The sequence below is a fragment of the Triticum urartu genome, chromosome 6A (genome assembly GCF_056163025.1).
Source record: "Triticum urartu cultivar PI428250 chromosome 6A, HENAU_Tu73, whole genome shotgun sequence".
In the NCBI taxonomy this organism is placed as follows: domain Eukaryota; kingdom Viridiplantae; phylum Streptophyta; class Magnoliopsida; order Poales; family Poaceae; genus Triticum; species Triticum urartu.
This window is the reverse complement of record NC_141878.1, coordinates 84,369,589-84,393,245: the sequence shown is the minus strand read 5'-3', so window position 1 is coordinate 84,393,245 and position 23,657 is coordinate 84,369,589. Positions and strand designations below refer to the sequence as shown.

At 49.5% G+C, this 23,657-nt stretch overlaps 1 pseudogene; it reads right to left on the bottom strand.

Annotated features, from left to right (window-relative positions):
* Positions 1–23,271, bottom strand: part of LOC125516575 (receptor-like protein EIX2) — a 44,188-nt pseudogene extending 20,917 nt beyond the window's left edge.
* Between the last annotated feature and the right edge of the window lie 386 nt (positions 23,272–23,657).

Below are 23,657 nucleotides of genomic sequence, written 5' to 3'. Positions count from 1 at the left end.
AAGATTGCACATGGGAGGTTCTAACTTTTTGTAATAAAAAAATAAATTTTCATTTTTCAAGTGCCAAAAGAGGGTTTTTGTGTGAAAAATAAGATGCAAAAGTTCACTTATCTAATTACTAATGGTTTTCGCCAACGAGTTCCAGGCAATTTGATCGGGCTGAGTAATTACATGGGGACAGCTAAAGAACCAACCTAATCAGCTAGAATAATGGCTAGACAAATTAAGCAATCGCACAGTTGGGCATGCATTCCATCCCTAAACAGCACAGGCAGAGAAAGAGCAGGGCAGAGGAGAGGGGGATGGGATTATACCTAGTCTAAGAGACCAAACCAGATGTGCAGGCAGAGCTGCTTGTTCCACGGCCAGCAAATCAAAGGTTGGTGGCGTCTGACGCGTGCACCTGCGTGAGCAAAGGAAGCCAAAGCGCATGAGAAAATCAAAGGGAAGGGAATGGAAGGGAAGGGAAGAGAAGAGCAAATCAAGGATTACCTTGATGTGCAGCGGCGTCCCGAGTGAGAAGAAGTGCTGGTGTCTCCCCGCGGCCGGCGATCGATGTGCAGAGGTGGTTGTCCGGGACGGTGCGACAGCGGCGAGGCTTTCTGGGCTCTGGGGAGAGGAGAGGGCGAGGGAGGGAGAGGGCGAGGGCGAGGGAAGGCGGGGAGAGGGCGAGGGAGAGGGAAGGCGAGGAGAGGGCGAGGGAGGGAGAGGGCGAGGGCGAGGAGAGGGCGGAGAGGGCAAGGCAGGGCGGCGGCGGTGGAGCGGGCGCGGGCGAACGGCGTCGGGTTAGGTTTGGGCGAGAGGTGGATCTGGCGAGGGAGGGAGAGAGGCTAGAGGGAGAGGGCAGCGGCGGCGGCGGCGCGGTGGAGGGAGGGACGAGGGAGAGGGAACTGGCGAGGGGGAGAGGGAAGGGGGGATCGGGCGAAGGGGGAGAGGGAAGGGGGGATCGGGCACAATACTAATGGCGCACCACCCCTCGGTGCGCCATAAGTACATCCATACTAATGGCGCACCTCACCGTGGTGCGCCATTAGTATTTTTTTTTTGATTTCTGCTCGAGCCAACAGGTTATCTTCCACCTGACCTGATCCACTCCAAGTTCCCTCTACTAGCTCGATTGGTCAGCAGCCAGTTCTCACACCAGGAGGTCCTGTGTTCGATTCCCAGGCTCCACAAAATTTTTTTTATGCATTTAAAATGCTGTTTGATACTTATTTGTGTTTAAATATGTTCAAACTTGTTTAAATCATAATAGTAATATTTTTTTATAAGACAGTAATATTTTTAAAAAAAATATCATCAAACAGTAATGCCGGTGGAGCGGGGGAGGGTGCGCGGGGTGCGGGGGGTCGGCGGCGGCGGTTGAGTAGGAGAGGGGTGCGGGGGGTCAGCGGCGGTGGTTGAGTAGGGGAATCGAGGGTGCGGGGGGTCAGCGGCGGCGGCCGGTGGACCAGGGGGTGCTCGGCGGCGAGGGGGACCGGATCTGGCGAGGTGGGATAGCGATCGAGATGGAGGGGGATCGAGATCGAGTGTCCATGAAATTTAAAAATATTCATGATAGTTCAAAAAGTGCCCATGAAATACAATCGAGAAATGAAGGCTACGATTTAAATACAATCGATCTTAGCTAGCTATCTGTTCACAATCTTCTTGCCCTTCTTTTTCGCAAATGGAGTTCTTCTATGGAACGGACATCCTTTAGGTAGGGTGGTCCTGCTTCTTCTTGTGGTGTATGCTGCTACTTCATCATCGTCGTCATGTTCGATCCTCGGGTCGCCGTACTTGTCGAAGTCTTGCTCATTGGCTACTCCATCCATTCCGATGATCTTCCTTTTGCCTCTCCTCACGACAACACGACTGGGCTTTGACGGGTCAGTAATGAAGAAGCATTGGTCCACTTGGGAAGCCAGTACCCATGGCTCATTTTTCGCGGTGACGTTTGCGCCCGCGGTCTTGGATTTGGCTTCGGGTATAACCATGGTGGTGAAATACCGGTCTTCTTTTAGGACGCTCTTGGCCCATCTGACACAGAACATCGGGACCTTCTCTCCAGCGTAGCTCAGCTCCCAGATCTCCTCGATCCTTCCGTAGTATCTGTCCTTGTCGTTACCGGTGTAGGATTCCATCGTTACCCCGGAGTTCTGATAACCATCGCTCTTCATGTCCTTGGCCTCAGTGTAGAATGTGTAGCCGTTGATATCGTACGCCTCATAGGTCATCAGGTTGTGCTCAGCGCCCTGTGACAAGGCGAATATGAGTTGTTCTTCCGCGGAAGAATCCTCATGTAAAGGGTACGATAGAAGCTTCTGCTTGAACCAACGCGTGAAACATGAGTTGTGCTCTTTGAGTATATCTCCGTCCGTCCTCTGTTGGCCTCGGTCATTGTACGTCTTCTTAATAAAGGTTTTGTGCTGTACCACCCAAGGATCGACCACGTTTATGTATTTTAGCGCGACTAGGTTTGCTCTTTCAAAGTCGGCGAGTCGACCCTCGAAGTCGACATGCATTTCGCGACGACCCTCACGGTGACCCCATCCAGCGAGCCTGCCGAGGTGCCTGTTGACGGGCAGACCAACGGGGTTCTCGATGCCTAGATAATTCGTGCAGTAGGAGATGCACTCTTCGGTCAGAAAGCCTCTGGCTATGCTTCCCTCTGGACGTGACATGTTGCGAACGTATCCTTTGATGACACCATTCATCCTTTCGAACGGCATCATGCTGTGCAGGAACGTCGGCCTGAGTTGGATGATATCGTCCACGATATGGACCAGCAGATGCACCATAACGTTGAAGAATGCGGGCGGGAAGTACATCTCAAGCTCGCATAGTATCACCATGATCTCTTCCTGTAGCCTTCTGAGTTGCCTCACGCCAACAGACTTCCGAGAGATGACGTCGAAAAAGTTGCATAGGCCAAATAGGGTTTCACGGACGTGCGCGTCCATGATCCCACAGATTGCAACTGGAAGTATCTGCGTCATCAGCACGTGACAGTCGTGAGACTTCATCCCACTGAACTTCAGCTTCGCTGGGTCTAGGTATCTGCTTATCTTCCCCGCGTAACCATAAGGAAGTTTTACTCCTACGAGGCAGGTGAAAAACTGCTCGATCTCCTCCTGACTTAGAGTGAAGCACGCGGGAGGGTTGTCATTTCCGGTCTTCTTGGCCTTCTTGCCTTTGCGACGACTTTCCGTGTCCTGCTTCGCCTCATCATCATCATCATCATGATCATCATATATAGCGTGAAGCTCCTGCCTGATGCCCATTGATTTCAAGTCTGCCCTTGCTTTCGGCCCATCTTTGGTCCTCTCTGGCATGTTGAGCAGGGTACCAAGCAGACTCTCACACACGTTCTTCGTGATATGCATGACATCAAGGCTGTGAGGCACACGGTGGATCTTCCAGTACGGCAAGTCCCAGAAAACAGACCTCGTTTTCCATACCTTCAGCAGCGGCTCTGGCGCCTTTCGTTTCTTTCCCGGCTCTGGCGCCTTTTGCTTCTTTCCCGGCAGTGGGCAGTCTTTCCAATTTTTCAACAGCTCGTCTATTTCCTCGCCGCTCCTCGTACGCGGGCGTCCTCGGGGTTCGGTTTCACCATCGAACAGATCCTTGCGTTTTCTCCACGGGTCATCGTCGCGAAGCCACCTTCGATGTCCCATGAACACGGTTTTCGAAGACCCGGGATCTCTATCTAGCTGGCGATACGTTGTGTCATCCATGCACCTGACGCATCCAGAAAATCCGTGGACCACCTGCCCCGCGACATATCCGTAACCGAGATAGTCGTGCACCGTCGTGAGCAGCGCGGCTCTCATAGGGAAATATTCTTTCTCTGCGGCGTCCCATGTATTGGTTGGCGTTTTCCACAGCGTGTCAAGCTCCTCTTTTAGCAGCCCTAGATACAGATTGATGTCGTTCCCTGGTTGTTTCGGTCCTTCAATTAGCATACTCATGTGAATGTACTTCCTCTTCATGCACAACCAGGGGGGAAGGTTGTACATCCACACAAACACAGGCCAGGTGCTATGTGTGCTTCTCTGGCTGCCAAACGGATTGACTCCATCGGTGCTCACGCCCAGCACGATGTTCCTTGGATCGTTCCCAAATTCTGGGTCTTCGAAGTTCAACGCTTGCCACTGGCTCGCATCCTTAGGGTGACTCAGCATCTTGTCTTTTTTATCTATCTCCGGATCATTTGCGTCATCTTCTCGCTTCTTCTCCTCCCTATCCGCGTGCCAATGCAGGAGCTTTGCTACCTTAGGGTCCGCGAAATACCGCTGCAGACGAGGAGTGATCGTAAAGTACCACACCACTTTTTGAGGAGCTTTCTTCCTCTTCTTGTATCGAGTGACGCCGCACACCGGACATATGGTAGACTTCGCATGCTCGTCCCGATAAATGATGCAATTATTCATGCACACATGGTATTTCACGTGCAGTAAATCCAGAGGACACACGATTTTCTTCGCCTCCTCCAAACTGGTCGGGCACTTGTTCCCCTTGGGAAGACGTTCGTGCCAAAATGACATGTTCTCGTCGAAGCATGTGTCGGTCATTTTGTGTTTTACCTTCATCTCCAGAGCCATGAGCGTTACTTTCAGGCGGGTATCCTCGGGCCTGCATCCTTCATACAATGGAGTAACCGCGTCTCACTCAAGTTGATCCATCTTGGCTTTCTCTCGGGCGGCAGCTCTTGCGTTATCCGTCTGCTTGAGAAGCAGCTCTTGAATATGAGGGTCCTGCACCCAGCCCATCGATGGTCCAGCGTCGTCTGCTCCGCCGACATCATCATCTTCATGATCATGCCCGTCGTCTGCTCCGGCATCTTCCTCATCATCATGTCCTGCATCTTCTACATGATGACTGTGTACAGCATCACCGTCGTGATCATCTCCTGGGGATTCTTCGTCTTCTCGCCCGCCCGAGCCGCGGTGGTTGTCTTGCTGCCCTTCCTCATTTCTTGCCCGGCCCCCATGGACGACTTCGTAGTCATCTTCATCACCTTGCCACCGATAGCCATCCATGAAACCACGCAAGAGCAGGTGGTCCCGCACCTGCCCGGATTCCGGGTCCGTAATAAGGCTCTTCAGCTTGCATCTTCAACACGGACATCTTATCTCCGTCTCGTTCTTTTGAAGCATCTCGGCCTTCGCGGACCTCAAAAACCTATTCACGATGCCTTCGGTCATCATGCGGACCATGGTCGCCTGCGGGGTAGAGCAAAACGATATTTTAGAACCAAGAAAAAATTTGGCATGACTTTCCCTAAAAATAGGACCAAAAAGAATGCTTAATGCCAAAATTCTCGCCGAAACGGAAATGAATCAACATTCCGGCAAAATATTGGCAACTATCGCATTTCAAATACCGGTACACCTCCAAACACAAACACATATGCAACACCACAAACATATGCAACACCACGAACATACATAGATCTAGCTAGGCCATAAAAAGTGCATGTGCACATTGTTGTAGGGAGAACAACATAAATATAGCTTCCCCCCTTACTTACCTATCAAAACAAGGTAATTTAACCACTTAAATTGAATGAATCTATGGTGGAAATGAGGTGAAAAAGAGGAGGCACCCGAGACAAGGAGGAGGTGGAGAGAATGAAGTGGGGAGAAAGTGAGTGTGGGTAGGAGAGGCTGTCCAAAATATCTTGTTGCTGCCCACTTACTAATGGCGCACCAACTCTAAATGTGCCATTAGTAATCCAGGTTACTAATGGCGCACCTTCTGGTGGTGCGCCATTAGTAGTTTTGCAAAAAAAAAACATACTAATGGCGCACTGTCCCACAGTGCGCCATTACTAGTTTAAACTAGTAATGGCGCACGGTGGAACAGTGCGCCATTAGTAGTTTTGCAAAAAAGGGAATAAAAAATATAATAAAAAAACAACATTAGTGGCGCACTTTCCGGCAGGTGCGCCATTACTAGTTACAACTAGCAATGGTGCATTGTTTCTGGATGCGCCATTAGTATGTTTGGACAGGCGTACTAGTTAAAAAAAATTTGATACTAATGGCGCACCCTGGGCCAGGTGCGCCATTAGTAGTTTCAACTCTAATGGCGTATCAGAAGGTGGTGCGCCATTAGTATATACTAATGGCGCACCGCTTGTCTGGTGCGCCATTAGTGTCAATCCCATCTATAGCCCTTTTTCTAGTAGTGATCTATATACTTGGTAAAGGGTTGAAGGCTCGGCCTTATGCCTGGTGTTTTGTTCCACTCTTGCCGCCCTAGTTTCCGTCATATCGGTGTTATGTTCCCGGATTTTGCGTTCCTTACGCGGTTGGGTTATAATGGGAACCCCTTGACAGTTCGCTTTGAATAAAACTCCTTCAGCAAGGCCCAACCTTGGTTTTACCATTCGCCTCCTAGCCTCTTTTTCCCTTGGGTTAGGCCAGCCCAAGGGTCATCTTTTTTAACCCCCCCGGGCCAGTGCTTGTCTAAGTGTTGGTCCGAACTGAGTAGACTGCGGGGCCACCTCGGGGAAACTTGAGGGCTGGTTTTACTCGTAGGATGTCTCATCCGGTGTTGCCCTGAGAACGAGATATGTGCAGCTCCCATCAGGATGTCGGCGCATCGGGCGGCTTTGCTGGACTTGTTTTACCATTGTCGAGGATGTCTTGTAGAACCGGGATACCGAGTCTGATCGGAATGTCTCGGGAGGAGGTCTACTCCTTCGTTGACCGTGAGAGCTTGTCATGGGCTAAGTTGGGACACCCCTACAGGGATTTGAACTTTCGAAAGCCGTGCCCGCGGTTATGGGCAGATCGGAATTTGTTAACGTCCAGTTGTAGAAAACCTGAAGTCGACCTTAATTAAAAATGCATCAACCGCGTGTGTAACCGTGATGGTCTCTTTCCGGCGGAGTCCGGGAAGTGAACACGGTTGTTGGAGTTATGCTTGACGTAGGTTGTTCTAGGATCACTTCTTGATCATAGTTTATCGACCGTACTTTTTCCTTCTCTTCTCGCTCTCATTTGCGTATGTTAGCCACCATATATGCTAGTCGCTTGCTGCAGCTCCACCTCATACCTTTTACCCTACCTATAAGCTTAAATAGTCTTGATCGCGAGGGTGCGAGATTGCTGAGTCCCCGTGATTCACAGATACTTCCAAAACCAGTTTGCAGGTGCCGATGAGACCGTGCAGATGATGCAACCAAGCTCAGGAGGAGCTCGATGAAGATCTTGTCCTTTGTGTTGTTTCGTTCTAGTTGTTCAGTAGTGGAGCCCAGTTGGGGTCGATCGGGGACCTTGTCGCATTTGGGGTTCTTCTTTTATTTTGGTTCCGTAGTCGGACCTTGATTGTATCTGGATGATGTAATGTTTTATTCATGTAATTGTGTGAAGTGGCGATTGTAAGCCAACTATGTATCTCTTTCCCTTATTATATTACATGGGTTGTGTGAAGATTACCTCACTTGCGACATTGCTTTCAATGCGGTTATGCCTCTAAGTCGTGCTTCGACACGTGGGAGATATAGCCGCATCGAGGGCGTTACAAGTTGGTATCAGAGCCTTCCCCGACCTTAGGAGCCCCATTGCTTGATCGTTTTTAGCGGCCGAGTTGTGTCTAGAAAAATGTTTTGAGTCTTTAGGAATTATATATCGGAGAGTTTAGGAATTCTTTTACTTCCCAGTCTCCTCATCGCTCTGGTAAGGCATCCTGACGTAGAGTTTTGACTCTTCTCTTCTCAAATTTCACTAAAAAAAATTTAGGATCACGCGGGTATCTTGGAATTGTTCCGATGGTTTTATGATGAGAACATTGTCTTGGTGCCTCCTGTCAGGGGTTTAGTGGAAGTGTCCCGGGGAGTTGAGCTCTGAGGTGTTGTCATCATAATTTTATCGTTGCAGTTCTGGAATACCTGAGTTTAGTACGCCAACATCGAAAATCTCTTTTATGCTGTTCGTTGGTGAGATAACCTCGACGCCACCCAGTACTGGGGCGGGAGTTCGGGAGTATCGCCATAACTTGTATAACGGATGCTTTTCGAAGGTTGAGGTAGATGATTTCCGAAGGTTTCTTGGTTATGTGTTGAAGGATGGATACAGCTGGATGTAGGATTTGTTAGTTCGGGTGAGATATTATGCTTCCCATGTATCCCCAACACCTGATTGCATAACCGGAAAGGTTCGGGAGTTTCATAGGTGGGAATTCAAGTAGCTCGTAGGATATCTTCCCGACAGATGTATGATATGAAATTGGGGTTCGACGTCTAGTGGTCCGCCTATTCACGGTCGGTTTTACAGTGGTCTCGTTGTGTCTTAAAGAGTCCTTGGCTATGCCGACTCGGGGACGCTTCGTATGTCATGTGCACTGCCTTGTACATGATGGTGATGTACGATCGAGCCCGTGTAGGCCCCACCACGAAAATTTCGGACGAAATCTCTATCATATGTTTGTTCCGGCTTATTCTGCAAGCCAATCCCTTTGTTTTTGTTTTGAGTTGTGGTATTCGAGTTGCTTCGAAGTAAAATGTTGATTCCATACCTTCCCCAAATGGTGTTCTCATATTCCTATGTGAATACTAATCCTTCTCGATCATCGAGTTTCTCATTTCAATTTCTTTTCAACCGGTGTGTCTCTCCTCAAGTGGATCCGATCATTTCAACATCTACAAGATCAAGTATCAGTTCTTCTCAATGTTGTTTGTTTCATCCATCTCCAAGTTGCCTTTGTTTTTTCCTGCCCTCCCTCCCTTGTTTTTTCTTCAAGGACTCAGATTTCTTAATCGAGTATCCATCTTATTGATGTGAAGCCTCTCCATTCTTTTCCTTCAATGTTTTTACCCGGTGTTTCTCATGAAGATGCTCTACTCGTTCGGCATTCTTCATTCTTTTCATCTCCGGTGGTTTCAAGTCAAGCTTTGTTGATCATATCCTTTCCTCGTTTCAATGCTTTCTCATGCCGGTGCAATTCTTAATCATTCACTTCTCGCTATTCAATTGTTCTGGAGTGCTCAAGATATTTCGAAGATTCATGTTACCACTCTGCTTTCGTTCAAACTCTTTTGAGGATGTTATATCATTTAAGCCTTCTAATTCAACCGGTGCAATCTCTCTTTTCAAGTAATCGTTCAACGGTGTATCTTTTGAGTGGGCCCTAACCCACAGGTCTTTTTCCAGGATCTTACCTGACTCTTCTTATTTTCCCGGAGCTATCCTCAAATTCTTTTAAAGTTTGACGTAAGAATGATTCATCATCTGTCATATGTTTTTCTCCAAGATCTTCCAAATTGTTTTCATCATTGGTTCAACTTTTCTATTCTTCTTTATTCTGGAGTGTCTCAATAATTCATGGTGGTGTTTCTCGTCGTAATTCTCAGATTTTGAAGACCGAAGAAGAGTTCTCCTCCATATCTTGCTCCATTCTCTTCAAGATTCGTGATTCTAGCTTGTTGCCATCCTCTCATAATTGTTTTCGGTTGTGAGAATTCTTTCCACCTATCTGGAGCAATTCAAGAGTCTGTTCAGTTTGATTATCCGGAGCCCATCATCTAAGATTTATTCATTCCAGCTTTCAGCTCTCATACTCTAAATCATACCGGTGTCTAAATCAAGGATTCTCTAATCAGCTCGTAATCTCTTCATTCTCATGTATCTAGTTTCTCTCAAGCATCTTCGTTCATCTGCAAATTTTTCCCGGTGTTCCTTTATCTTTTCTTCGTTCATTTTTCATTTCTTACGGTGGTTCCTCCAGATTTCTCTTCCTTATCAATTATTCGTTGTTTTCAATCCTTCCGGTGGTTCGTTCAAGACCTTCTCAAGTTTGCGCTATATCTATCTGAATCCTTTCAACGAGAATAAGTAGTATGCCAAATCCGTTGATTGTCATCAATTTAATTGATGAAGGACGAGCATAATATAATTATTATTCTTGTTTCATCGAGTTTGTTCAATTCCTATTTTTTCGGAGTGGTTCATCATACTTATTCTGGGTTTCGATTACTCTTCTTTCTTTCTCGGAGTTCCAAGTTCTCTCAATTATTTCATCGCGAGATCCATTTAAATCATTGCAAGGCTTCAACCTTATTCTTTTCATCCTCCATTTCGTTTGATCATTCTTTTATTACCGGAGTTCCTCGTGATGGTTCATCAAGGATTTTATTCCTTCTTGAAGTTTTCATCGAGATTCCTTTTAAGGAGCTCAAGCATTCTTCATCTCGCATTCCGAAGTGCATTTTCTTTCTACCGTATCATTGGAGGTGGTATTATGTCATTCTTGATAATTTCCCTTCGTGCTTCGTGTTTCACAAGTTATCAAGAATGAGGTATTTTAAATTCATCAACCTCTTCGTTGGAATTATCTTGGGTTATGTTTCACCTAAAGCCTTCCCTAAGGATTGTCACTATTTATGGTGCTTTTAAATGACCCTAGTTCTTCATCTATCCTTCCGGTGAATTAAGTTTCTCGTCTCCTTGTTCTTACCAATCAAATTTATTCCGTGAGTGGCAAGTTGTCACCTCATAATTTTGAGATGTCTTCTATAAGTCCATATCAAGCTTATCCTTTCGTTGTTGGTTTTCCAACAACTCCGTTCGACCCGTTTCCAAAGGATGCCTTCTCAAGCTCTTTTGTGGCAGAAGTTGGCATTTTCTCCTCAATTCTCCTATTTCAATTATCCATCTTCTATTCTTTTGTTCCGGAGTCATTGTGATGTTGCTATCTTCAACCTTTCCTTTTGTTTTTGTCAGGACCTTGTTCCTTTCTTGCTTATTCATTTAACCAGAGTGCCGTGCCTTCTTTTCAAGTTATATCACCTTATCAAGTTCGTATTCAATTCCTCTCTTTTCTACCGGAGTGCTGCCCGAATTTGGTCTTCCTTGATCCCCTTCCTTAACCGGAGTGTTTTCTATGTATATCTTCCCTTCAACCTCAAGGTTTTCGCAATGTTCTTTGTCCCTCTTTTCTAACGGAGTGTTTTCAACTTCGTTCACCTTCGTTGTGTTCTTTTCTCGAATTTTTTCAACCTCGCAAGGTTCTTTGGTTTCACTCGTTTGTCGTAAGAAGCAACTTAGTTTTACCGTTTCTCTTCCTTTTCCGTCTTCCCTCCGGTGCCATTCTAGATCTCGGGACGAGATCCTCTCGTAGTGGTGGAGTGTTGTAACGCCCCAAGACCGGAGCTTCAGTTGCCTTCCAGGGTTTCCGGTTTTCGTCGTGTTTTGTTTGGTCCGCTGCATTTCATCTTTGCATCATGTCATCATGCAACCCGTTTTGAAAACTCAACTAAACAAATGGTATGGATCTTTGATCCATTTAAATCGAGGGAATTCACATGGTGATTCTCTTTAAAACATATCCTCTCGATATTTAGAGAGCTATAGTAAATATTTCCATTCTTGGGGATCACCATAACACACTTCCAACTTAATTCCACGCCTCTTATGCTTCAAGTTGCACCTCCAAACTTTGCCCATTATTTTTTTTTCATCGCTTTTCCGGAGCTCCACCAAAAATCCGAACATTTTTGGATACTCCTAAAAACCTGTCCTAGTTCAACCTTTTGAATTAAATTCAAATGGATTTGAATTTAAATCTTCCTATCATGGCCTTTTCTATTTTCTCGGAACAAGCATATTTTGCGAGTCCAGGAAAATTATCCGCGTGCCCAAATTCTTTTCCTAACCCTCTCTTTCTTTACTTCTCTTTAATGTTTTCCTGTTAAAGGAAAATTAAGAGGGGGATAGAGTAGCCCAGCGCAGCAGGCCACTTGGGCCTCCTTCATGAGCAGCCTCCAAGGCCCATTTGCTCCCACGCCGGCCCATTAGCTCAACCGGGCCCAGCCATCCCCGCGGCCACCTAGGCCCAGCCGCACCTTACCTCTAACCCTAGCCGCCAGGGAGCCGACCTCCTCCTCTCGATCTCTCCCTCGTGCTTCCCCTCAGCGCCGTCATCTCTCTCGATCCCCCTCGTCCTCCTCCCGACCGCGCCGTCAGGGGAAGCCGCGGCTCGACCCCAATCCTCCTCCACCCCACGCCGGAGTCCCACCTCGCCGGAGCACAGGACCTCCTCTGCCGCCGCGCCATGGATGGCTGCAGCTCAAGCCGCATCCTCGCCGGGCCTCTCGCGCGCCCGAGCTCCATCACGCGTGCCCGCCTCCTCGTCCTCGTGGCCGAAGCAGCCGAACAGGAGGCCTTGTGCCTGAGCCTCCTTGCTCTCCTCATCGACCCAGGGAGAGGAGCTCCTCCCGAAACCCTTTCACGTCATCGCCGTTCGACGCCGTCGGAGCAACCCGCCACCTTGGACGCCCGACCTCGCTGCCGTCCTGGAGCTCGTCCACCTCCCCATACCGCCGCCCTGGCCTCGGATCCGGCGGGATCTCGTCCGGTCGTCCCCGCCGCCAAGTCCATCGTCGGAGCCACCGTCCTCTGCCACACCATCGCCGCCTGTTCTGCCCATCCCTGCATCGGACCCCGACGAGCTGGCTGCCCCGTTGGCCTTGCTGCCTTTGTCGTGGCCAGGTCAACACAGACACCCGGAGTCCATCTTTGGTTGCACGCCAAGTACCACGGCATACGGCGCCCGAACGACCACCGAACCGGAAACGCCAAGTATCCCTACGCGTGAAGACGCCAACTCCGTTTCGGGATTCGTTAAGTACCGCTACCGATATGGCTCGAACGTCTACGAAACGTGTATCACTACCGTCGACCCTGAAGCCCTCGGATTCGTCAAGTCCGAAGGTGCAAGTACCTCTCCGAACGAGCGTGAACGACTACTTCCACTACCGCCGTCGCGAGAACGCCTACTTCCCTCTACGAACTTGATCCGTCCCGTTTGCATGCTCCAAAGGTATAACCCCGAGACGACACCCGTGGACCGAATGCTTGTGTTGTATGAGATGCATGGTTGGTTGTTGTTTTCGCTCGTGAACCTTAGTTGTTCCTCCTCGTTGCCATGCCGTCGACACGTGGGAACCCGGTAACTGGGAGCACCCCACCGTTCTTCGCATGACACGCTCCCGTCTTTTTCTTTGCACCGATGTCTCAATCGAGTTTCCGGAAACGGAACGTTGCCGTGGCACCGTTTCCGTTATCGTCGCTGTGGCACCCTTTCTTTCCGCCACGATGACAAATGCCTCATATCTTTTCATGTCAACATTTTCTTGAAATTGCATAAACTTGTTTATGTCATCCGCATCATGATAAAAACAATTAAAATGTTAAATTGTTGTTGCACCAAATTGATAAATGCATATGGGGATTTACCGGATTCGTTATTTTTTATGTCCGACCCCATTTAAATTGTTTAGATAGTATAGTTTTGTTATGCTTCACCTCTTGCCATGCTAACCAACATTTAAATTTGTTGAGTACCTAACCGGGAGAGAACTAAATAATTAATGCGGTGTTTCGTCAATATACAACTTGTTGCATTTTGAGCTCCACTTAATTTGTAGGGTTGCTTGTGCTCTTTGCCTTACCATGCCTCTTTAACCCAGACATGCATCATACTTGGTTGTGCATCATGCCATGTTTATGTGTTGGTTGTTTACTTTGTTGTGTGCTTCTTTTCTGGTGTTGCTTCTTCGGGTTGGTTCCGGTAATGTCGTGTTTATGAGGACCCGTTTGTCTATGTCCGTTTGTCTTCTTCATGGAATCGTTCTTCTTCCTTGCGGGATTTCAGGCAAGATGATCATACCCTCGAAATCACTACTATCTTTGCTTTGTTAGTTGCTCGCTCTTTTGCTATGCCTATGCTGCGATACCTACCACTTGCTTATCATGCCTCCCATATTGTTGAACCAAGCCTTTAACCCACCTTGTCCTAGGAAACCGTTGTTTGGCTATGTTACCGCTTTGCTCAGCCCCTCTTATAGCGTTGTTAGTTGCAGGTGAAGATTGAAGTTTGTTCCTTGTTGGAACATGGAGATGATTGTTCCTTGTTGGAACATTTTTACTTGTTGGGATATCACAATATATCTTATTTAATTAATGCATCTATATACTTGGTAAAGGGTGGAAGGCTCGGCCTTATGCCTGGTGTTTTGTTCCACTCTTGTCGCCCTAGTTTCCGTCATATCGGTGTTATGTTCCCGGATTTTGCGTTCCTTACGCGGTTGGGTTATAATGGGAACCCCTTGACAGTTCGCTTTGAATAAAACTCCTTCAGCAAGGCCCAACCTTGGTTTTACCATTCGCCTCCTAGCCTCTTTTTCCCTTGGGTTAGGCCAGCCCAAGGGTCATCTTTTTTTAACCCCCCCGGGCCAGTGCTTGTCTAAGTGTTGGTCCGAACTGAGTAGACTGCGGGGCCACCTCGGGGAAACTTGAGGGCTGGTTTTACTCGTAGGATGTCTCATCCGGTGTTGCCCTGAGAACGAGATATGTGCAGCTCCCATCAGGATGTCGGCGCATCGGGCGGCTTTGCTGGACTTGTTTTACCATTGTCGAGGATGTCTTGTAGAACCGGGATACCGAGTCTGATCGGAATGTCTCGGGAGGAGGTCTATTCCTTCGTTGACCGTGAGAGCTTGTCATGGGCTAAGTTGGGACACCCCTACAGGGATTTGAACTTTCGAAAGCCGTGCCCGCGGTTATGAGCAGATGGGAATTTGTTAACGTCCAGTTGTAGAAAACCTGAAGTCGACCTTAATTAAAAATGCATCAACCACGTGTGTAACCGTGATGGTCTCTTTCCGGCGGAGTCCGGGAAGTGAACACGGTTGTTGGAGTTATGCTTGACGTAGGTTGTTCTAGGATCACTTCTTGATCATAGTTTATCGACCGTGCTTTTGCCTTCTCTTCTCGCTCTCATTTGCGTATGTTAGCCACCATATATGCTAGTCGCTTGCTGCAGCTCCACCTCATACCTTTTACCCTACCTATAAGCTTAAATAGTCTTGATCGCGAGGGTGCGAGATTGCTGAGTCCCCGTGACTCACAGATACTTCCAAAACTAGTTTGCAGGTGCCGATGAGACCGTGCAGATGACGCAACCAAGCTCAGGAGGAGCTCGATGAAGATCTTGTCCTTTGTGTTGTTTCGTTCTAGTTGTTCAGTAGTGGAGCCCAGTTGGGGTCGATCGGGGACCTTGTCGCATTTGGGGTTCTTCTTTTATTTTGGTTCTGTAGTCGGACCTTGATTGTATCTAGATGATGTAATGTTTTATTCATGTAATTGTGTGAAGTGGCGATTGTAAGCCAACTATGTATCTCTTTCCCTTATTATATTACATGGGTTGTGTGAAGATTACCTCACTTGCGATATTGCTTTCAATGCGGTTATGCCTCTAAGTCGTGCTTCGACACGTGGGAGATATAGCCGCATCGAGGGCGTTACAGTGCTTGAGGAGGGTGCCTTCTCGGCACCCGGCTGTGAAGTACTCGATGGCCTGCACCTTGTGCATGCCCTCGCAAGAGTTCCGGAGCTCAGACCAACGCGTGAGGTAGTCACGAGTCGACTCGTCAGGACCTTGCACGCACAAGGAGAGCTGACGAGGCTTGGGAGGACGCTTGTACGTGCTGGTGAAGTTGCGGACGAACGCTTCAGTGAAATCGACCCAGCTGTTGATGCTGCAGGGCTTTAGGCTGTTCAGCCATGTCCGGGCCGTGCCCTGGAGCATGAGCGGAACGTATTTTACGGCGACAAGCTTGTTGCCGTTTGCTATGCTGACAGCCGTGGAATAGTCGACTAGCCCGTCTTCCGGCTTCACGGAGCCGGTATACTTGGGCGTGCCTCTTGGGAGCGTGAACCCTCTGGGAAAAGGCTCGTCCCGGATGCGGGGCCCGAAACAAGGCGGACCCAGCTCGTCTTCTTCTTCCAGCGCCAGGGACCGGTGAAGTCGGTCGATCCGGTGGCGGGCGTCATTCTCTCCAACTCCCTCTCGGCGGCCAAGGCGGTCACCGAGAGTCGGATGGTCAACAGGCGGCGGGGAGACTCGCCTCTTCTTGCGGGGAGGGGGAGGCGGACAGTCGTCCCATCGTTCCACTGCTCTCGGGCGGCCATCTCGGTCGCGCTCTATGGTAATGCGAGTCCGACTGTCGCTGACGGCCGGCTCCTTGTCCTTTCTTCCTCGGGCGCCGCCAGTCGGCGTTCGAGACGTCGTGCCTTGATCTCGGTGCGGGTCGTCGTTTGGCCGCTGCGGCGCCTCCGTGCGGCAGCCGGCCTCATTCTGTGCGGCAACCGCGTCGAGGAGCCGCTGGACTCGCTCCATCATGAGGCGGCGTTCTTCGCCCTCGAAATTGTCCAGCTCATCCGCCGCTGCCTGGGCGGCTCGGATGTTCTCCGCCGGTGTAGCGTACACGGGGCGGCTAGCCCCAAACAGGCTGGCGATGGCTACGCCACGCTGCTGGACCGCGCCAAGGCGGCTGGGCCCTGCCGGGGCCGGCGAGCCGCCGACGGCGCGATCCATCTTCCGCAGGTAAGCTTCTGACAAGCGTCTCATGCTGGCCAGCTTCTTCGCGCCTTCAACGAGCTGAAGGCGGCACGCTTCTAACGTCTCCACGTCAGCATCTTCCGGAATGGGCGCAGTCAGGTCTTGCAGCGCTGCGCGAGTGAGTCGGGCGCTCCTCCGCTAGGGAACTTGTCATGACTGATGACTAGCACCTCAGTGACGGTGCTTCCGTCGCTCTCTGCGTGGGGGAGAGGTTCATCGTAGACCACCACGTTGGTGGGGAACGCGTCGATCGACGCGGTGTCGGAGTCGACCAGCATCGGGTCGGTGGAGCCTATGGACTCCAAGTCTACGGCAGGCTCGCCGGAAACGTGGAGTTGATCGAGGAGGCCTGCGAGAAGGTTTTCGAGGCCGCCCGCGCCTGCGTCGGACGCAGGTTCGTCGGAGAGGCGGACCTCGCCGACAAGTTTGGCCAAGGAGCTGGCTGCGCAGGCGATCTCAACGCCGCGTAGCGCGTCGATGCAAACTTCGCCTGGCGTGCCTGGCTGGCTGCTCTCGCCAGGGAGGAAAAGGGTTCCCGTCCAGAACAGATCTCCGGACGGCGGTGCACCAGGCCCCACGGTGGGCGCCAACTGTCGGGAGTTTGGTGCGACATATGCCAACGGATGGCTTATCATGGTGGGGGCGAGTAGAACGTCGCCGGTGCCTGGAAACGGGATGAGGCGAAGACATGCACGCCGGCGAATCTTAGCCAGCTTCGGGGCTCTCCGGGGAGATAATACCCCTACTGCTGCTCTGCGGGGTCTCCGCATGATCATTATGGCCAAGTGTTTACACGGTGGCTCCATGAGCTATTTCTGGTGGTAGAAGAGGGCAAGGCTAGCTCTCTCCTTCTATCTGGTATGGTCTAGAACTACTGGGATCCAACCCCTTGCATGGGTGCCCTGAGGGGTTTATATAGGCCTACCCCCCAGGGGTACAATGGTAATTCGACTGGGCGCGGGCCCAGCCGTCAGTGCCTCCGACCTTCGACTTCTCCGCCGACTGCTGGGGCCCGCCGACTGGTGGGCCCCGCCGACTTGTCTGGTATGGAGCCAACAGGCCGCGTCCGCCGCGGGCGGGTCTTGCCGGCCGCTAATTACTGTAGCCGTGCTTCTGATGACGCAGGCTTGGTCATGGGGTCGTGGCAACAGCCCCGCCGCCTGGCGGGCGATCACTGTGGCCACTCCCCATCTCATCTTGATTAATGGCGCGTGGGCCCCGGGGGAGGGCTCGGCCGACTCCCCTGGGCCGACTCTCGACGGGTCCGACTAGCGGTTCCCCCGCCGTCTCCCAAGGTCTCGCTGACTGGTGGGCCCCGCTGCCTTCAGGCCGTACAGACAAGCCGTCGTGGGCGCAGGACTTGGTACTGTGGTGCTGATGTCAGGGCCGGCCGAGCAACAGTGCCACGCCGCACGGAGATCTTTCCGGGTACGGCGTGCTGTGGCCATGCCTGCCCTTGGTAAGGGGCGGGAGTGGGCTTCACTGTAGCCACGCCTCTGCCCCGTCCCCTTTGATGAGGTCATGGGTTTGCTGGAGTCGCCGGCCGACTCCCTAAAGCCGGCTTCTCTGGAAGTTGTCCCTGAAACTCGGCCGTGAGCGGGCAGTCGACCGCCCTGCCGTCGACTCCTCAGGAGGCGGCTCTTCGCCCTGGGGTCTTGAGGGGCGCAGCTTGCCCCGATGTCTTGAAGGGTCATGGGACTCGGGTTGGCCTACTCATGGCCCATTACTCCGACAACGTCGACTCTGAATTTTTTTACTTCTTTGTTGATGGTCACGCTGTGCTGCATTTTTGTTGACTGAGCAACTTCTATGAAGGATAGGACCACAAAGTCCAGGGTTGCCATTGTATATGAATGGATTCTCTGTATAAAGAGTGTCAAGTTGAACTCCTGATGGTATTATTCCTGCTAGATGATTATATGACAGGTCCAGAATGGTCAAGTATGTTAGATTCGGCAAGCTTGACGGAATTTCTCCTGAAATATCATTGTCCGAGAAGTCAAGTGACTCCAACGTCTGCATGTTCCCAATCTTCTTAGGGAACCCTCCATTCAATTGATTCCATGACAAGTTCAGTTTTATCAATCCACCAAGAGACGTTATTTCCTCTGGAATTTTACCAGTTAAATAGTTGCAAGAGAAGTCAATGCTCAATATCTCCAAAACACCAACACCTCTGTATTGAAGTTCTTGCCTCTTGAAGACTACTGGCATATCACCAACCATCAGTGGTGTAGCCAGGATTTTTGGCCAGGGTGGTCCAATTGATATATACAATATTTATATAAAAAATATGATGTACCAATATATTTAGGCAGAGCTATGTGTGTTAAGATGATGAGGGGGCCAATGCCCCCTCCCCAGCTTTAAACTTATTTTAGAAAAAATAATGGAAGGACTTGGATAGGAAATTGTATATCCTTTGCCCCCAACCAATCATGGTTTGTGCCCTCCGCAGGAAGAGATATAGGATCTGTCTGGTTTGACACTCCGAGCAATCCAAAAAAAATGACGTTGACTTCAATGTTGGCCTCTATTTGGACCTTGTTTAATTTTTTGGTTAGACCTAGCCGCAATAATTTTCCCTGTTGGTTTCTAAGCCAATGACCGGCGGCAGAATCCTCTGCCAATTATTTGACGCACCAATATTGGCATATAGCGAGCATAGGAAGGATCCAAACTAACTTGTCGTCTTGCTCCACCATTGCATGCTAGTATAGATTTTATCAATAGAATGCATGTGGAAGTTTAATTTTTGTAGCAATTCTACAATAAAAACCGCTCATAGTTAAACCTTGAAGGCAAAATCATACTTTGAACTGAAAATGGAAATCATATTTTAAATTGTAGTGGTGTGAAGTCGGTGGAGTTCCTGCCTTGGTGTTTAGCTCTACCCTGTGCATGCATTACTACCATCTGCCTCGCTGGCACTCCTCCGCCCTATGCCTACATGGCGCAATGCGGCATCGGCTTCTATCACGCTGAAAGCTAGGGTTTGTCGTCGCCGTGTGGTCGGTTGGAGACTTCGAGTCATCAAGTCCATCCTTTAGCGTACAAAAAAACTGCTTTAAGCATACGAGGGAACATTTCTTGGGTAAAGCATACACCTAGAACGTAGGAAGTAACGAGTGAGCTAGTTATCAGATCCATAGTTTTTGGGCTTAGGCCTTAGATGTGCATTGTGGCCTGATTAATTTTTCTTATGGGTATACTGAAGTACCGGGCCGGTGTACAGGGTGGTCCATGGACCACCCTGTCCACCCTCCAGCTACGCCACTGCCAACCATAATTTGGAAATCTGCAACGACGGTGCCAGGAACGTGTACATATGGTGTTGTCATCATTGTTAGATTTGATAGATGATGAGGTATGGAACCTGATATCCCATTGGCCGCCAGATTCAAATGATAAATTTTCCTGAGATTTGTGATATTATTCAGAATATGCCCATGGAACATGTTGTTGCTCAGCCATAGAAACTGCAGTTCCCCCAAGTTCCCAATCCACATTGGCAATGTTCTAGAGAATCTGTTCCTTGCCAGATCTAAAAAAAGATAGCATTGTGCAGTTTTTTAGAAACGGCGGAAACTTGCCAGAGAGCCTATTGTTACTTAACAATAGAAATGCCTTGTCTCTTGTACTAAAACATTGAGGAAGTTCTCCTTGAAGAAGATTGTTGGAAAAACCCAAGGAATACATGTACAATTCACATACAAACAATGGAATTTGACCTATGATGTAATTGGAGAATAGACTTATCGTACTTAGTTCTGGAGCCCCAAAATCTGATGGCAGGGGCCGTGACAAAGAATTTCTTGATATGTCCAATGTGTCTAGGTTTCTGGGCAGTCGAGGTATTCTACCAGATATATTGTTCGAAGGACAATATAGTATTCCTAATGACATGTTACCCATATTTTTTGGCAAGGCACCAGTTATTTGGTTATTGGGGATATCCATGTATGTGATCTTTGAGAAGGAACTAGAGAACCAATCTGGAAACCTATCGGTTATTCCTGTGCTTGAGATGTCAAGGTAAGTAAGATCCACTTGCCACTTAAGCCATGCAGGAAACAGAGGACCCATCTGGCAAGATGCAAAATAAGCTCCCATTCCGAACCCACCATAATCTCCAATTGATTGTCAGATAAATCTATTTTCTCTAAGCTTTTTAGACCATGAAAGTGTCCTTCTGTAATCAGACCATCCAAGTGATTCAGACCAAGATCCAAGCTAGCTAAATTAGTGAGAGTACCGATTTCAGGTGGCACATGTCCAGTTAGGAGGTTGTTCCAAAGGTCTAGAACCCTCAGATATGTAAACCTCCCTATAAATTCCGGTATAGGTCCAGTAATGTTTTTTGCATCGAGATCAAGAATGACTAAGCTGGTCCGGTGTCCCATCCAATCCGCTAGAGTTCCTGTCAATTGGTTTCCCAACAGGTGCAATTCCTGCAATTTGTCTGAGGAACATTGTCGGAGCCTCTCCGCTTCGAATCCGCTTGAGAAATAACTGTCAAGGTATAGGAACCTCAAGTTGCATAGGTTCTTCAAGTCTGTCGATCCCATGCTCATCATGTGGCTGCCACTCTCTGAGAAGGATAATTCTTGCAAGCGTACCATACCCTCCAATGCATCAGGAAGCGGACCATACAGGGCGCCGTTGTTACCTTCAAGGTAGAGCCGCTTGAGTCTTGTTAGGTTCCAGAACCAACAAGATGCAACTGGTTGGTCAAACTTGTTGACAGCAAGGTCGAGCACCTCAAGAGTTGTAATAAGGTTTGAGTGTGGGAGCGATTGGTTGGCACTTGTTAGTGAACAACCTTCAAGATGAAGGGACCTCAAATGAAGGGTGTTCACCGCATGATCCCAATCAGCCGCCATACTCAGGTCTACGAAATTCGGGCTGAGAAACCTTAGGAATGGCAGACGTGTTAACCATGAAAGATCGTTGGAGGACACTTTTTTATTGCTTGAGAGGTCAAGATGTTGCAGCTTGGAGAGGTTGCCAAGGGGGGGGGGGGCACTTGGCCAGAAAACGACGCTTCCCCAAAATACGGCGCTCCAGATAGGTTGAGGTATCTCAGGTTTCCCATGGAACCCAGAAATTCGGGAATACTACCAGCCGGGCCCACGAGACGCTTGGAGCTGAGATCAAGATGCTCCAGGTGCGGCAGGGAGAGCAAGGAAGGGCTTATCTCGCCGGCCAGTCCCTGGCCTCGAAGGTTGAGCGCGACGACATGGCCGGTCCGGTTGCTGCACCGGATGCCCCTCCACCGGCAGCAATCGTCTTCGCACCATGAGGCGAGGAGGCCAGCAGCGTCGCTGCTGATGCTAATGCCTTGCTTGAAGGCCAGTAGCGCGGCCCGCTCCTGGGGCGTGCAGGCGGCTACCGCCGGTGGCTGCTCCGCTAGCGCATGCGGTGAGGTGGCGAGCAGCACCTTTGCAGGAGGATGCATGCTGGGTGGTTGGTGGGCGCTGGGCAGACAGTAGTGGTGTGCGCACTGCACATCGGCCCTGCATCTGCATGGTTCTGTTGGATATAGTCCAGTTCACCAGCCCGTCCACGGTCGGGGCAGGCCCGGCCCATAGCCCGGGTAAACGAGGCACCCGCCCTGAGCCCCGAGCAGGCAGGGGCCCCAGCCCAGGTAATGTTCCTTCAGTAATTGATAAACAGCAGGGAAAAAGGCCCAACTCTCCAGCCGCACGAAGGGATCGATGGCTAATCAGAGTCTGCCGTTTGCATTGCACCCAGGACCATCGTTCTCCTCTATTTACTCCTGGACTCCTCTGCTTCCTCAAATCGCGAATTCCTAACACAGCGCCACCCCTCAAACTCCTCTTCGATTCCAAGGTCTCATCTAGCTATTAATGGATACATAAGGCGTGAATCCATTCCCCGGCCGATTCTCCTTCCTTCTCAACGTTCTGCTCACTCCCCATCAACTAGATGTTGAAGAGACCGAGATGGTACGTGTTCTTATTTCCTGTAATCTCGTTCCTCAATTCAAAGATTCCACATAGCACGCCGACCACATCCGCATGGATCTTCTTTTGCTCTTGCTCTGGACCTTAGGATAAGGGAGCAATTTTATTCACTTCTTGGTATCATCTTCTTGTTCGTGTTGACTGATGTGGCCTGCCGATCAAGCTAGCTACGTAGTACATCCACATCAATCCGTTTCCACGTGCTTTTGTTATCTGTATTAAATATTTTAATGCAGCTTGTTTAGTTACGTGTCTTCAAGAAAGTATTTTTCTGCTAGTATCATGTTAAGTTCTGATCGTCATGGTATTGGTATAAACATGAAATACTCAGCTTGCTTTACTATGCCTTATGTAGGATAGTTTGGAAGAAATGAGTTATTCGTTCTTATTGAAGAACATGGCAGAATGGAGAGAATCCAGAAACAAATGTCAGGTTAGAGTTTTTACGGTGCATCATACTACCAAAAATAACGTGTAGTATATGACTGATCTAATGGTCAGTATTAATCCCAGATTTTTTTACCGTAGGACATTTTGGTAATTGACTATTAGGATAGATTTATCTTTTATAGTTAGGGATTTATCCTTTCTTAATGTTAACTGTAATGATTAATAATGTAATTAATCACACCTTATAAGAAAATAATATAATTAGTCACAATTTGATCCAATCTCATTCTAGTTTGTCTATTATTCCTCACTGTACGCAGCCACCCCAGTCGCCTGGCTGGCTGTCTCCTTGGTCGCACACGGCCGGCCGCTCCGTCCCACAGCCTTGGGTCAACATCCCTAGATCTTCAACAATGCAGCCGCCACGCGCCGTCGGCGACTCGGCGTTGAGCTTCATCTGCAGGGCGTTCACGGACTTGGTCTCAGACTTGGTGAAGTACATGTACGTCTAGAGGAGGTAAATGCCGTCTTAGTAGGTGAAGGGCAGACTGGTCCTGCTGCTCCTCTTCGTGATGTTGTAGGCTAGCGTGATGATCCCTCAATTGACGACCTCCACATACATGGCACATCCGGCAACAAGCAGCTGCAAGCACAGAGGGCCATGCGGCCGGAGCGACGGCTTGCCTTTCATCTCCCTCGGCGACCCGCTCAACATCCCGAAAGTTCGAACGGAGCACCAAACGGCAGGGCCATTCGCCAAGGACAACAGCCGGCTAGGACAGGAGAGGGCGACGGTGCAGTACAGGTTGATCCGGCCGACGGCGGAAGGCAAAACCTCACGCAGCGCGTATGGCAGTGACAGCGAACAATGATGGCTCGACTTCGTCA